Below are 16,527 nucleotides of genomic sequence, written 5' to 3'. Positions count from 1 at the left end.
AAAGAAGGACAGAACTGGCTTTATTCTGCAAACAGAGCAGGAGGCAGAGGAGGTGATGTTTGGCTGTAGGTAGAGGAGTCACAGAAAAAACCTTGCATCCCTGCATACTGAAATTGATGCATATATTGAACATAATTCCTGTGTTTCTCAACTCGACCTCTCTCTAAAAAGAGGGAGTTTTGCTCCAAAGGAAGCAAAACAAAATCAATCGGAGAAAAGTCAATTCCATGGGAGGATCTTCCATCCTTGCTCAGCAGCTGAGAGCCTCTGATGGAAGGTGGGAAAACAACTTTTCTCATCCTTCTTGCACCAAAATAATTCTCACAACAAGATACAGCTAAAGCCCTTTCCACTTAGCAGTATAAAAAAAAAGGGGCAGACTGGCTACAAACTCCTGGGGTCCTGCAGGGGAAAAATCTGATGGCAGAGCAAGGCAAAGGTGGGTGGGATGGTGCCTAGAAAGGGAGGGAGTGAGGGGTATCACTTGTTCATCTAAGAAACTGGTGGCCTTTCTTTTTCTACTCTATAGAGCTGTGTTTGGGAAAATCAAAAACTGAACAGATCCTTTTTTTTTTTTTTTTTTTTTCCCCACTCATTTTCAGGGTGAGTGAATTCTCTTGTCTTCACTCCTGTTGTCATGTCCTGTGCAGCCAAGAAGTGTGACTTAGGGTTCAGAGGAAAATCTCCCTTTTTTTAATCTTTGCACTGATAACACTGCACTTAATTTAGCAGCAGTGAGGCAGAACATTTGGATTTTGTCATCCATTTCCAAAACTATTGTTGGCTTCTTATTTCTTTGTTCCCCCCTTACTGCTCATTTTAGATTTACATTTTATTGTAGGTGCCAAAAGATAAGTTAATGCCAACTTGATGATTAATTAACTAATACTTTCCTCTGCCCTAAGATGGAAAGCCTTTATCTAAGCAACCTATTAATTATTATTTTATTTAGTACTGCATGGGTACATCTAAATGGTTTTGAGTTCTGCCCTCCTGAGAAACTTGGGCAAGAATTATGGTAGAAGGATGAAAGAAAGCTAAAAGAACCTTAAACTTGTTATCAGGAGGTATGTCTTCATGTTGGCATAGTATTTATCTGTAGTTTTCAAGCCCTGAGCAGTATCACAGTCTCCCTGTCAAAAGTGAGTGATAATCCCCAGTTCTGAGGCTTTCTGGCACGCTCGGAAATACAAAAATCAGTAAAAAGCTTTCCTGAGGTATCTCAGCCTAGTTATCCAAGCTTGGAAAGAAGCTGTGGAAAAAAAGAAACCTGGGAGTCTTCCATCCTACCTGAGCTCTGCCCTGAAGGTGCTTTATGGAGCTCTGCAGAAGTTACCAGGAGGTTCTGCACAGCCCATGGAGGGTTCCATCCCTTCTGTGAGCTGGTACCTGGCTGCAGGCATCTCACACCTCAAGTTACTGCCTTTCCAGCAGCTCTGGAATTCAGGATGGAGTTCAGAGCTGCCTCTTCCCATGGGAATCATTATTCAAAGTGTCATAAATGCACACCAGGAATACAAGACCAGAGATGTTTAACTGAAGAAATGGAAAGAAAGGAGGAAAACTGGGCTAACAATGATAATAAATTTACTGGTGGTGAGGCTGGCTACCTCATTCTCTTGAAATGATGGTTACACATTAGGAGTGAGGTAACTGCATTCTTTATGGCACTTCTGAGGATCTTGCCTATGGGCAAAAAATTAATGCTGTGGAAGTGAGAGGTGTTATACATGCCAGGTAAAATTCCTAGCAGGAAGAAATTGGAGGACACCGTGTAATGTGCTTCCAACTCCCAGGAGTAAAGGTGACTGCACCTAAAGGTGAATTCATCCAGTCAATCCGTTTGTAAAAGGCCTCATCTTTGGAGGTTTGAAATACCTGTCTGTGGATTGAGGTTCAGCTCTTTCTACTTCCCTATGATCTAGAAGCTCTGACATAGCTTTTATTGGACTATTGGTCTCCCCAAGTGCTGTCGCACATTAGACACTGAATGTACATCTGCTTACAGTGTAACCTAGTGAAGAACACATATGGGTGTAGCCAGCATGATAATGTGGCTTGTGAACTGGTGAATAATGTCTGTGCAAGCTTACAGAACAGGCACACTGGTTTTGTTCTGCTGCTGTTGGATTCTGGGTCCAAATGCCATTTTTTAAAATCAGAACCGAGTCTGATTACTTCGAGAACCCCTCTCTAGGGTGTCTCAGATCCCCAGAATTCTGTGTAAAGTATCTCAGTAATTTTGGGGAAAGAGCCCAAGGTCTTTGGGGCAGATTTCTTGCAGTGTGAAATTTTACCTTGCCAGAGTTGCTGTGAAGTTCTCCTGCACCTCTTTGAAAGCCACAGAATTGGGAAGTGCACTATCCTGGTAGCAACTATTCCATCTCTTGGAAAACCAAAGGGAATTCCCAGTAAATGCAAAACAGTTCTGGGGGCATTTGTGGAGTGGTTTCCTAATTTGTTGCTGAATGTTTAGAAGTTCTGCCAGTGGACCCATGTCCAGCTCTAAATTTGGAGGGTATTAAGCTGTGCCCCTGGGCTCTGTGTCCCGATGGTTTAGGATACAGGGATCCTTCTCATGGAGCAGCTGGCAAATATTGCTCTACTTGCTGCCTGCAAAAATGCAGGGAGGTTTTGAAACTTAGAGCTGGTGGAGGTAACAAAAAGAAATGTCATTAAAGGCTGAGGGGAAGTGCCACTGATGCTTTGGATGAGCCTGTTTCTTGCACAGTGCTCTCTGCTTATGACTGTTCAGATGAAGTGCAGAAAGAAGTAAAAACAAAGTCAAGTCTCCAGTATACAACAGAGAGGAAATAGGAACAAGGTGTCCAGAAATGTTAGAACCATCTGGTCTAGGAAGATGAATTAACTGTATCTTGCATTAATAGAGCTGCTTTGTATTAAGTCCTTTCACCCATAAAATACTGCGAGTGTGCTTTCTCTGTTTGAAGTTGAATGTTCTGAATGCTATAAATGAAATAGGTCTGGAGCTCTACACCCTTTCCTAGACACCTATCCTTTTCCCCTAAGCCTGTGCTCTTTCCCAGAGATCTCTGTGCTTCCTCTAAGCATTGTTCTTTTGCTGAGGATCAGCTGGGCAGGCTACAGGAGACCTGAGCCCCATTTTTATTCTGTATTTACAGCATCAGAGGGAGCAGAGTTCTCCACTGCAGCAGCTTTTGAGGCTCACAGTTACAACCATGAATCTGACAGAGGAGATGTGACTGGACAAGACTCAGTTCTTAGCATCTCAGTAGTACTAGAAAGGAGGTTTCATGGTTGCAGTAGGTGTGGAAGCTCATGATTGCTGGCACAGAGGCAATATGAGTGGTGTTTATTATATTGCCCATCACTCTGTGTCCTGCTACTGCTCAGTCATGCATGCTAGGAACAGCTTATCCATAGTGCTCAGAGAACACCATCCCAAAATCCTCTGGTAGTCCCTCAGCAAGGCTGTTGGAAGACCTCACAAGGCTATAAAAGGAATGAAACTATATTGGTATCTGTCTGTCCTTTTTATTTCCAACGAGCAGGGATATTCACCATGATTAAACTGTCGGGGCTTTGTTGGAGAACTTAAAAAAGGGATTTTGTCACACAAGATGGGCTTTCAGGAGATTCCCCAGAGATGTTCTTCCTCTGTGATGTTCACATACCTGTATTCTGTGTGTCATGAGCCAAACACAGCCCAGAACTATCCAGTAGATCAAGGAACAGTGCTTTAGTCTTTTCAGCAAGGTTTGGGCTGGTTTTATCTCATGCCTTGCCTGTGATAGTGGCAGAGGAAATAGGAAGGGGTGCCACATGTGTTTCACACTCCAGATTTCCAGTGAAATGGTCTCTCCTGCCTGTGGTTTTGAACTCTCCATAGGCACTTTAAACTTAGTGGTGTGCTTTTTAGTCAGTGAGTTTTCCAGTATCCTTCAACTGAGATAGGTACTGGAGGGGTAAAGCTGTATTTAATGCAGTCAGGTGTGGGACAAGGGATACCTTCACTGATAAAGATTCTCCTATTCATCTGTCTTTGAAATGAAATACAGATGTCCTGAGTTCCAGTCTGTGCCTGAACCACAAAACTAAAAGGAGTATATGTTTATTTGAACCCCATGTTATGTTGCTGGCAATGTATCACTAGTTTCCATTCCTATTTTTTGTTCTCTTAGCACTCCCTTTGCCGTTGCCCTTTTCTTCCTCGCTCAGGCAGTAATCAACACACTCCAAAACACAATGGATTCCTTTTTGTGGTGAATCCCCTGCTTGATGCAAACATTTGCTGGCCTCATTTCTTTGGGATACATTTCAATGGGAAGAAGAGGGGAAAGTATTCCTTGTTCCTGGTGAAAAACTGCACTGGCAGCCTGGGTTATTTTGTCGGACGTGTGGCTTTAAGTGACGCCTTTGCCATCTGTTCTGTCTGCTAATTATGAATGCAAAACAAACGTAGTCCACAATTGCTTCATTTAGAGTAAGGGAGATGGCAGTGACCAAAATAGTTTTATTTTGGTGTCAGATGCTCTTTTTATTTCTCCTGTCTCTTCCTAATCTAATGCAGGTCTGAAGCATTGCTCCCTCCGCCAGCGTGCAGCACTTGACATTGCTGTGACAAATGAGGCCATTGTCTACATGGTCACCCTTTAGGCCTTTTTAAGGGACAATCCCACACGAGCAAGGAAAAGGAAAAGACTGTATTTCTTGAACTGCCAGGGCTTGGTTTCAGATTTCACTGTTTTATTTCAATTGTGCTGGGCTGAGATCTGCAGCTGACATCAGGGTGTCTCCAGGAAGTTTGACACCAGTGCATGAGCCACTTTCTCAGTCTGTTCCATCCCTCTTTTCTCTCCATGCTGGAACAGCATAGTGATAATCAATGATGTATTCTCCTGTTGTCCAACACCTGAAGAGGTGGATTTTCTTGGCTTTTGACTGTGAGCCCAAAGGCTTTTTTGGGTGATCCATCTCCCTCAGTGTCTGTGGGTTACAAGAAGCCCCCTGTATTTGCTAGTTAGATTAGACAAAAAAACCTGCTCTGCTGTTTAGCATTTCCTAACTTGCTGCTGATTTCCTTCAAGCCAGGGCTGTGGCAGATCATAGAGGTATCACTAGCAGCTCAGTCATGGATTGAGGTGACCTAGATTCAGCAAATGGAAATGAGATAAAATGCTCACTGCACTCTGTTCTAGGGGGACCTGCAGCCAAAAAGCTGAAGGGGTGGAACAATTTTTTCTTTGAGTTATTTGAAGCTGAAAGAGGCAGGTTTTTTCCCTGTTAGGTGGTTTTATGATATATGCTGAGTTGTGACCCCAGTTATGGCACTCGTCCTTCCTCTGGTCTCAGGCCAAATGGCCACGAGGTTCCCTCCCCACTCCCAGTGAGACTGGGAGACACATTTGCTTTCAGATACACATTTGCTTCACTTCAACCCTCCTTGCTTTGGTATTGAGCATGTAGAGACACGTCTCTCACCCCTCCTTCTTTCCCTTCCTAGCCATCACTTGCTGTGATAATCAACATGTTTCACTTTATTTTCTGACTGGTTCTCTGTTGAAAAGAAATGGTTTTTTTATACCAACTGAAAAGCAATGTTTTGGACAGCAGAAGACTTCCCTTCTTCCTCCCCACTGATGTTGTCCAAGAAAACTTGTTGGTTTGTGCTTATTCTTTCCCCAAGTTAATTTGAAATCCTATTCACTACTTTACAATTGTTCTGGAGTTCTGGTTGTTTAATTTTTCCCCCTTTGATGTTGTACAGGGCAGGATTGGTGAGGGACACTCTCTCAGGAAGATATTCTCTCTGGAAAAATCTCTTGCACCATTTTCACATCCCAGCAAACTGTTGTAGCAGAGCCTGAGACAGAAATCTGTGGAATGCTACATCATGTCCGGGGTGTGAAATGCCCAAATCAGGTATTAAAAACTGCCTGGGCTCTCTTCCAACAGACAGATCCCAAACTCTATCTCTTTGAACACTGGGCAGACAGATCAGGATCCTGTCCAAGGCTGGAGTCCACCTCTGCTACAAAACAATCATTGAAAATCCTCCAGGATCTTACAGCATGAGAGTTAAAAGATTTCCTTGGTGTCCTGGGCCTGAAGGATGATCTTGTGGTTTAAGCATTTGGACTGGAACCAAGAGATGTGAGATAAATTCCAGGCTCTGTTGTGCACTTCCTCTCTCAGCTTCTGAAAATTGCTCCATCTCTCTGTGCTTCCAGTCTCTGCCTGTGAAACTTATGCTCTGCTCTCACAATTTCTGCACTAAACTTGCCATACTGAAAGCTCCTGATCAATGCCACAGGTAATTTTCCAACAGTCTTAATGTTAGAGTGAAAATAGTCCTCTAGCCCCGTGCATTTACAAGGGGGAAAATGTTGAAAATTAGAAAGTAAGGGGCAGAAAAGCTCTGACAAGTTTGAAGGGCACAATGATGAATGTTATTTACTCAGCTTGGGGACAGGGAGAAACAGCCTGGTTCAGAGTGGATGGGAGGTGACACCACTGGGAAATGAGGGTAGGATACCTCTGGGTTCAGATCCAAGCCCAAGGAGTGTCCATGAGCAACCCTAAGAGGCTGGTCAAGAAGAGTCCATTTTGTATGCCCACATAGCTGTATTTTAATAAGTTTTAAGTGCAGCAGTTCTGGTTGTTGGAATCCACTTACTGGGAGAAGGACTTTGCATATCAGAGTCCCAGTCTGGGGTGTAGGTTTGTCTCCCTGCCACCTGATGTGAACACTTGCCAGCTTCCTCTTCCACCCCTACTTGTAGGTCTGTGTGTCTGGAGTAGTATACAGAGCCAGTTGTCCCATTTTGGGGTGTAGTGCTTCTCTTTTGAAGGTTTTGGGTTGCTCCAAACACCACAAGAGCCCTTAATGGAACGTGTGTCTGGCAGGGTTTATATTTGACTTTCAAATCTAACGAGATGCCACTCAAGCTTTTTGTCTTTGCACTGACTCCCAGAGGAGCTCAGTGAATCAGGGGCCAGAGGAATGAATCTCCCATGGGATAATGCAGAAGGAATGTGGAGGTGTGTGCACATGTTCTCCCTGGGGCACCCGTGGCAGGCAGTGGCAGTGCCGGGGAGGGCTGGGTCAGCTCCTCTGCACCCACCCTGGGCTCAGCACCCCCAGCACGCCTCCTGCTCTGACTCCAGGGGCTTGTCCAAAGGCTTCACACGCCTCCCCACTCTCCCACACTTTTGGAAAAAGTGTTCCCTTGACGTGATGTGGCACTGGGGTAAGGAAAACAAAATGGCAAATCCTTGGGTGCCTTTCCCGACGTCTCTGGAGTCGGTTTGTCTGTCCTGAACTTTCACGTGGCAGGTGCTTCTTGAATCAGCAGCTGGGGACTGGGTTTGGATAGTAGAAGTTGAGGAAAAGATCCCTTACTCTCCCCCCACAAACTGTGTAAGGTTGTTGCCACTCTCATTGCTATTGCTTATCTTGGTCTCTTCGTTGCAGCTTTGACTTCAAGGTGAAAGGAGGGAGATTTATTTTTCTCTGTAGGATTTCCAGGACAAGGTAGACAGAGGACAAAATTTCTTGCTAGAAAACCTTGACAGGTGTGAAAAATGTAACCCTAACAGTTTGTAACGTGTGACTGCTCACTACTTCATGAACTTTACCCACTCTTGGACAGTGAAGCATTTTGCTCCAAGTACAATATCAAGTCCAACACGGTCTTAGGTCAGACTGTTGCTTGTCAGGAACTGAAACCCTGCATATCTTGTTGCTGGTTGCTTGACACATCTGACTGTCCCCTTTGAAACACAGTTTTAGACATCACTCCTGTGTGCATCTGTTTTTACAGATTAGACCCAGAGGCTGAGAGTTCTGGTCTCCTGTTGCTTGGTCTCTGTTGTGGTAGCATCCCACTGCTGTGCTCTTACAGTCTCCCAGGACCTGATGATGCACCCAGGCTGCTGAGTAACAGGAAAGTGTTTTGCCTGCTAGAGGAAGAGGTTGGAGTAGATCTCATTTGCTTCAGTGTCACCTGGGGACAGGGGTGATGAGGCAATAAAAAAATCTCCATAGCCATTAGTAGCAGCAAGGGAGATCTGTTACAGAAACAGCAAGATGAAAGTGGCCTCCTAAATTAAATGACCTGAGTTGTGTTTCCATTGCATTCTATGAACCCTTAAGTGGTCCAAAACTACTGCTCTGTCAGATCTCTTCTAATTGTGACTCCATGTAGCTCGTTAAAGAAGACACATTGTCTCTGTCTTAAAATCCAACCAGCAACCCGTTTGATACATCCCCATCTTTTCCTCTTTGGGAGAAACAGAACTCGCTGAGAACGTGGTGTTTCCAGTGAAAGCAAATGATATTTGTACAGATTTTTCTAGATGTTTGTGCCTTGGCTACAAGCTGCAAGCAAGTGAGGTATTCTCCTTCTCTGCTGGGGATTTAGCCTACTCTTTGGATGCTGCCAAACACTTTCTTTCTCTAGGTGACTTTAAAGCATGACCTGTAAAAGGATTGCTTTGCCTTTCATTGAGGATGCACTAGCTTGTACCAAATGGTAGGTATTATCCCCAAATATTTGCTCAAGGGGAAGTAACTCTCAGACCCCCTGCAAGGATTTTATCTCCTCATCTTCAAATGACACGGTTCAAACAGACAGATAATGACACATGTAATGATGATAAAATGGAAGTGTGACTGCAAGGAGTAACATTTAAAAATAATGATATACCTCTAACTAGGTCTTATAAAAAGAAGTCTTAAATAGCTGCAGAGAAACAGATGCTTTGGGGGACTTGTGGATAAAAATAGTGGCTTGCAATTTGCAACCAAAACAAAAATGTAGCCCCTCTTAGCCAACCTCAACACCAGAGATTCCTCTGAATACCTTAGGGCCCAGAACTGGGCAAGGATGTAATGTATTGGCTGCTGCATCTGCTGTGCTTTGAGCATATTTTTGCCTCTTTTGCCTTGCCTTACTCCTTTGCAGTTTGCTATCCCTATGGGTGCCTGGGAAATACCCTCTCTTACTGGGCCTCATTGTTTATTTAATGGTCTCAGACCCAGTGGTTCCTTTTTCCTTGGAAAAATGCTCCAGCTGAGTCTCTGCAGGCACAGGGATGCTCTGTGGTCAGCATGGATTTGGAGAGGTGAGGCAGGTGCTCTCAGAGCACTCAGATCTTTGCCCATTTTTTAATGTATTCCTTCAGGCAGGGCTGCTTGGGGCTCCATTACCTCCCTCAGTAATGAAGGACTAAATCAGCCTTGGCAGAGCTGGAGGTTTCTGCTTTTTCTTTTAAATGAATAGTTCTAACTTGTTCATTTGGTGTTTTTGTTTCAGGTGGTCCCTCCCCAACAAAGATAAGCAGTCAGGTGAGTCAAATGTTCCATTTTCCAGTAGATCTGTGGAAAAGGAGTGAAAAATGACAAGTGGAGGCAATGCCCTGACTTTCAGGGAGTCAGGTTTGGGATGGCTCAATAGACCAATTTAGACATTTAAGGGCAAGGAGTGCAAAAGAATCCCATAAGACACCACAGGTAGCACCAGCTTCAGGGACCATCAAGTTAGCAGTCATCCTCTGGAGGTTTTTTGGGGTTTTTTTTTTTTTTTTTTGGTATTGCAAGCTCAATCCATACACATTCACTCTTCGTACACAGCTTAAGCATTAAAAATTATGCTCTATCCTCTGTCAGAGCCAGCAGCACCTTTTTGCAAGTCCATCCAAGGCCTGAAGCATGTCACCTGAGCACTGACCCACTGAAAGGCAGTCTTCAAATACATATTTCATCCTTTACCTTCTGCATAGTGCCACAGATTCCTTTGCCTTGGAGCCCAAATTTAGTGATTAGATCTTTTTCAATTCCTCCTCTCTTAGTAATGCCCTCACACTGTCATTTGGAGCTGAAAGGAAAGCACATTGCCACAATTGGCCCCACTGGGTGCGTTGATAATAGTCTTATGAGTGAGACTGTCATCAGATTAAGTGGAGGAGACCAAGGGAGCTGTTCCTGATGGCCACATCCTTGCTCCACGTGATGCTCCGAGTCCAGCTCGACTTCTTCTTTCAGATTTCCATATTGTCCTGCCTTTCTGCCTTGTCAAGAGCATTAGTCACAGTTATCCATTTGCATCTTCCATTGCAGCTGAGACAAAGCCCAGGGGATGTGTGGCTGCTCAGCACCCTCACTCCTGCCCAGGGTTCAAGTCCCTCACGTGTGGAGCAAAGGCTGGGGCAGGGAAGGAGATTTGGTCCCATGTGCCCAGCACATGATGCTGCTTCTCCTGGATGGGGTGACACAGTGACCTGACACTGACCATGCTGAAATGAAGGCAGGAACCCCTCTCAGCTCTGTGGAACTATCTGTGGCTGAGCAAATGGACTCACTCCTCCCTCCTGGTTTTGCTGGCCTGGGTATAAAGTGAAGATGATGCTCATTAGGGCAGCTTGGATTCCCCTTCTGGAATATGCTGCCTTCAGAACAAGCCCTTAGTTGGAGCTGAGAGTGGGGTAATGCTCTAGGCCCAGCTCCAAGGCACAGCCCATGAAATTGGCTTTTCCTGTACGTGCCCCTGTTGAATGTGTAGATTATTGGATTCCTCATCTGAGGATTTCAGTCCTCATCATGTGAAATGCAGTGTACAGACCCAGGGAAAGGCAGGTGCTGGGTGATTGTGCTGAGCTGTCAGTGGGAGAGGTTTGAGATTGGGAGAGATGGAAGGGAGGGATTGAGGAAAGAGGTGTGTTATTCCCAAATAACAAGGAACAGAAAAAAAAAAAACAAAACCAAAAAATAGAGTTTAATTTTGTCCCAGCCAAGGGCTGGTCCATTGTCATCTACAGAGGAAAGGATTGTGCTGTGCAGCCACAGTCACAAACAGCTCAAGCTTTGATTTAATCTGCCCCTTCCTAGATGTCAAAGGTGAAAATATTGCCTGTGAATACATCGTTTGGGAACATGGAAAAAAAAAAAAAAAAAAAAAAGAAGAAAATGGTTGTTTAATATGTATATATGACCCCACTGTGCTGAGAGAATGAGCCAGGCTGCAACCCCAGAGCCTGGTGGCACCGAGTGGGTCCGACATTGTTGGGTCTGGCAGGGATTCAGACATCTGCCAGGGGATGAGGATTTGGGCAGGAGAGGTGGGAGAGAGGGAGAGGAGTGGGAGACACTGCAGGAAGGCTCGGGGAGGTTTGCAGCTCTATATATACCCCTGGATAACACGTCCTCTTTAAAATTCCCTTACTAAGCTCAGCTCCCAGATTTTATATTCAGCACCAAGGTTCCCGCCCCATCCCCCCCCAGCCCTCCCCACCCACCACCACCCTCTTTCCCTTTAACTTGTTAAGTTTGAAAGATGATATATACACAGAGTTTGCTTTGCCAGTCAGCCCGTTTAAGGCCAAGATTAATGCAGTGCATTGGTGCAATCGTGCCGCAGTGGTGCGTGATCGGAATACGAGATGGAATATAGGGGGAAAGGCCAGAAATGTGCCTGGATTCTGAGTTTACACAAGTCGCCTTAGCAACTTGTCTGATTTTATTATTTTTTTGCTTCTCGTGGGGGGGGAGAGTGTGTGTGTGTCTGTGCGAGTGCACGATGGAGCCTTGTCCCAAATCACCAGTGAATAAAACCTGCCCCGAGTTCTTAAATAGCTGAGGCTTGTTGTTGGATTTTTTGTTGTTGTTGGTTTTTCTTTTCCTTTTGTTCAATTAGTGGCTTTTTAATGTATTTATTTTTATTTTTTATTTTTATTTTTGGTTTGTTTTTTTTTTTTCCCCTCAGCAGGAGGAGGGTGCAGGGGGAGACTCCAAAAGGGATGGGGCTGGGGGCACTGTAATAGTTTTCATTGTGACTTCCAGAGAGTTGGTTTCTTTCCAGTTGTTCACATCTCAGCATGTGGAATTATTGTGCTTTCTCCCGATTTGCCACAGAATTGGCAGTGGACTGACATTGTTAGTCACTTGAATTGTATTTGGATCTGGGCTGATTTTTTTTCTTTTTTTTTTTTTTTTTTTTTTCTTTTTTTTCCCCGTGTATTTATTTATTTCAAAACAATTTCTTTTATTTTGAAAATATGCGAGATATATTTTACAGTCTGTAGAATGGAGGAAAGAAAACAAAAAAAAATAAAGATGGTGAGAGGATTGTGGCAAGACTATTCCCTGAACCACCCCAGTATTCCCCTCCCCATCCAGTTTTGTAGTTGCCTTCTGAAGAACCCCCCCTCCCTCCTTGTAGGAGGGAGTGGCCTTTTAGTGATAAAGGTAGGTTGGATTGTTGGTTTGGGTTTGGGTTTTTTTATTTTGTGGGTTTTTTTTCTCAGTTTCTGAGATACTTTATTAATAGCATGGGGCAAGAGAGAGGATACAGGGTGGGGAGAGCAGGGGAGGAGGTGGCAGCGGGTGGAGAGAGAGAGAGGAAAGAGTCATCCTTGAAGTACTGTACCTTGAAATAACTCAAGAGAAAATAGTTGCTGCCTCACTTGAGTTGCTTTCAAAATCTTGCTGGGCACTTTTACTTTTTCTTTTTATTTTTTTTTATTTTTTTTTAAAAAAAAAAAAAGCTTTCCGGGGGGAGGGGCAGGGAAGGAGAAAAAAAAAAAAAAAGAAAAGAAAGAAGGGAAAAAAAAGAAAACGAGCCAAAAAAATTTTGAAGGCTTGATCTTGGCTTCTATACAAACAGATGTTGCCTGTCATTCCGTTGTTAAGCAGGCAGCAGATTGGAGCAAGCAGCAGCAGTTTAGGGGGAACTGCAGCAGAACTGGAAAGTGGGATACATATATATATATATATATATATAAAGATTTTTTTTTCTTTGTATTTGTTGTTTGGGTTTTTTGATTTTTTGGTTTTTTTTTTCTACACATAAATATTTTTGCCCTGGAATTATCTCTAATTACAAAATTACAACATGTCTGTTTTCTTTTTTTTTTTTTTTTAAAGTGGGCAAAACAAATCCGAAACAAAATGGAAAGGCACCCAAATTTTACCAAAACAGCTTTTTTTGTTGTCGTTGTTGTTGTGGTTGTTTTTGAGAGCTTTTCAGTTTGCTTTTTTTTTTTTTTGTTCTTTTCCAGATAGGTGAACATGTGTAGGAAAGGGGGTTCTATTGGAAATGCTTAAGGCATTCTCGGTAAGTGAATATTTGCAATAAATTAGGTCAGGGATTCTGCTCTTTTCCTTACTGCTCTCCCTGTTTCTGTTGGGTTTGCCCTGGAGTTCTTGCTGGAGGTGGAATTATGAAGGTTGAAGGCCTTTCTGTCTCCTTTCCAAGTCTTAGCAACGTTGTAAGAACAAGAATCCTGCTGTTTATACAGTAGAAGTTGTAGTCAAGCACTGATCTGCTCCATATCGTGGCTCTTTTGTGTTCTGCATGTGCTCGTGGGTTTAATTCCCCTCTTCTTTCCATGCTCTTGTGTTTTTATTTCTCACTTTGCTTTTAATTTCTGCTTTCTGATTCAACTGTAGTACGCTTGGGAGGAGAGGAAAAAAAATAGCAAAACATGGGGAGTGTTGAGCCGAAAGAGTTAAAAGTTTCTTGGCACCAGAGCAGCAGTTTAGCAACAGATCAATTCATTTAAATGAAAGAAATCACAGCCCCAGCCATCTGATTTTGAAATTTCACATCTTATGCTTCCACTTTAGAACAAAGCTTCTGTTTTTCTTTCCCCCTTGTTAACCCACTCTGCTTGATGTTGTTGCTTTTCACAGGATCTTTAAGTTGTCTGTAGTCTGCCTCTCTGTCTTTTTTTTTTTTTTCCTGTTTTTTTTTTTTTGCTTTATTCTTAAAATACAAAGTAGGGGGGGTGTCTCCATCTCTGAGTTGCAGTTAGTTCCAGCCCTAAACCTCTGCACACAGAACAGCTGGTGTCAGAGCTGCTTTCACCCTCACTTACTCTGTGTTTGAAACAGCTTCCATTTTCTGGCTTGCAGGCTGTATAAACACTCACCTATGAGCTGTGGGAAACCACTTGTCCCCAGCCAGGCTGAGTTGCCCAAGAGGGCATTTTCTTTACACAGATATGAAATACGTGTCCCTCCAACACCTGTATCAAGGAGTAGTTACTCAGAGTGGTTACTCAGAGTGGTTACTCAGAGTAGTTACTCAGCCTGTGTGTGTGCCTGATGGAAGAGCTGCATCCCTCTGTGCTCCATCACGTATATTGAGCATCTGCAACACTTTTAAGAGCTGCTTAAAGCCTGGGAAAGATCACACACAACTTCTTGTTGCTCTTGGTTCCTTTCAGTGCATTCGGTACCAGCCCATTAGTTTTGTTGCTACTAAAGAAAATAAAATTATAAAATTAGTCCACTGGCACACGGTGAAGTCAGGGGGTTAAAAAAAACCCAAACCCACAAGCTTATCCCCACTTTCCTTTTGCATAGTCCCTTAAAAGCAATGGAAAAAAAAAAAAAAAAAAAAAAAAAAGAAGAATAAAAAATGAAATCAGTTGCTTACGCTGAATGAATGTGTTTGATGAGGGAGTTTGCAGCCCTGCACATGAATTTTGATGGCAGCTTTTGGTGCTGAGTCTCTTCAGGGTGGCGTCAAAAGAGAGGCCGGGATGTTTGGGCACGGGTGAACTCCTATCAGAGGGAAGCAGCAGCAGGGTGGGAGTCACTGGGTGGGGGGAATCCTTTTGTCAGGCTGCTCCCCAACCTCTGCACCCCCCGGAAGAAATCCTCAATGAACCAGAATGCTCTTAAGCCGTAGAAAGTGGATTTAAAAAAAAAAAAAAATTTAAAAAAATAATAAAAAAAAAAAAAGGTGGTGTGGGAGGGGGAGAAGTATCAACCTTCCACCTTTAATGTGTAACTGGGGTTGGTTGTAGATCTGGAGGTTTTTATTCTTTCCTTCTCTCAGCCCAGATCCCAACTGTGTTGGAGGGAAACGCCAGGATTCCGAGCACGAGTCCGTCCCCCCCAATATCAGAAATATTTCTGTGGGTGTCGTTGTGGTTACATCACAGCGCTCTCCTTCCTCATCTCCATTCTTGTGCAAAATTCAAATAATTCCCCCCCCACCCCCCCTCCCCGATAGCAGCTGTGCATGGTTTTTTAAGTCGGTCTTTAACGTTGCGAAAGGAACAATAAAATGAAAGGCAAAACCGGCATCTTAAAACTTGGCAAGTGAAAGCAGCTTGGACTGGCAGCCAAGAATCCTGCTGTGGTGCAAAAAGAATAGCATCCACGAAGCCACCACAATCCAGGGTTTCTCTTCTTTTAACAATCGCATCGGCAGAGAGCAATAATTATTCCTTGTATCAGTGTTAAAAGAGTCAAAAAGCTTAAAATGCTTGCTTGGTGCACCTTCTCCAAAGCAGGTAACGATCCTCCTCTTTGATTCTGTTTTATCCAACTTTAATTGGCTCAGGATCTCTGGATGATAAGGGAGCAGTGTGAGAAGTTGGTGCGTGTTACTAACTAGCAGGGAATGCAGTTGCTGCTGCAGCCTCCACGCTGCTTTATTTTTCTTTCTCGCTTTGGTGGTGAATAGGATGGGGGAACTTCTGAAATGTTTGGGGTTTGATTTCCACAGATTGAGCTCACGGTGTGGGGGGTGGGCAGGAGTGGATTGATCCAAGGTATAACGTGGAAAATAATGTTAAAAAAAAAAATTCAATTAAAAATTGAGATATCGGAAGGGGGGAGTAATTTCTCTCTTAGAAACTTTTCTGTTCCTTTTGCTTCTAAAACTGTAGCCTCTGCTTCTAAAACTGTACCTCTATATAAAGGTAGAATCCATTTCTTGAAAATATGCCATGAAATACCTATAAATGTTTTTGTCTTCCAGAATACGTTCTTTGAAGAGTTGGGCCTAGCAATATGGCAGCACACATTCGACAAGAAATCTTGTAAAATGCTGCTCTTGAGGTAATTTGGTTTCTCCTTCATTCTCCAGCCCGTATCTTCCTTTTCTTTAGAATTTCTTAAAAGTATTTGAAGTAGAAAAATCTATGGATAGAGCTCTCCAAACCGAAGATGGAGTCTATGTGTGTGTGTATATATAAATATATATGTATGTATTTATAGGCCTAAATGGATTTGGGTTAAAACTGGGGGGAAAAAGTGGGGGAAAAGAATAGGAATGTTTCTTATTTGTCTTATTTTTATGGCAGAAATACGAAATGGCTGCAAACAGCTTTTTACTCAGGCACACAATGCATTCCATAATGATCGATTTTCCTGGACAGGGCATTTATGCTTTGTGGTTTGCAAGAATACCACCCACAGACCAAACCCAATGTTATTTCTTTAGAGACTTGATTTCTACATGTTTTCTTCTGTGTTCCTTTGGCTATAAATCTATAAAATGCCTGCCTTGGACTGGGTTAATACTTAGAGAAGTGGATGACTCTTTTGGCTGTCCCAGGTTCTCGTGGAAAAGCCTTGGTGATCCTGTGATCACTGACACATCACAAAATTGATAGTGAAGCAAAGGATCCTTAGTGCAAGGTTATCACAATCTGTAATATAAATAATACCATGTTGAAACTTTTTATTTGCAATCTTAGCATTCTAGACAAATATAGTGTGAAGATGATTGATTTGTTTGCCTGTCATGG

General features: G+C 43.3%; 1 long non-coding RNA gene across 1 annotated transcript in view; it reads left to right on the top strand.

Annotated features, from left to right (window-relative positions):
- LOC139807812 (uncharacterized) overlaps positions 1 to 16,527 on the top strand; it is a 143,913-nt gene that overhangs the window by 88,706 nt on the left and 38,680 nt on the right. The window contains exons 6-9 of the long non-coding RNA XR_011730692.1: positions 8,445 to 8,516; positions 9,300 to 9,331; positions 13,043 to 13,094; positions 15,756 to 15,835. This is a non-coding gene — a long non-coding RNA (uncharacterized lncRNA). The remainder of the gene's footprint in view (positions 1 to 8,444; positions 8,517 to 9,299; positions 9,332 to 13,042; positions 13,095 to 15,755; positions 15,836 to 16,527) is intronic.

The sequence above is a fragment of the Heliangelus exortis genome, chromosome 26 (genome assembly GCF_036169615.1).
Source record: "Heliangelus exortis chromosome 26, bHelExo1.hap1, whole genome shotgun sequence".
In the NCBI taxonomy this organism is placed as follows: domain Eukaryota; kingdom Metazoa; phylum Chordata; class Aves; order Apodiformes; family Trochilidae; genus Heliangelus; species Heliangelus exortis.
This window is presented reverse-complemented; position numbering and strand designations above follow the sequence as displayed.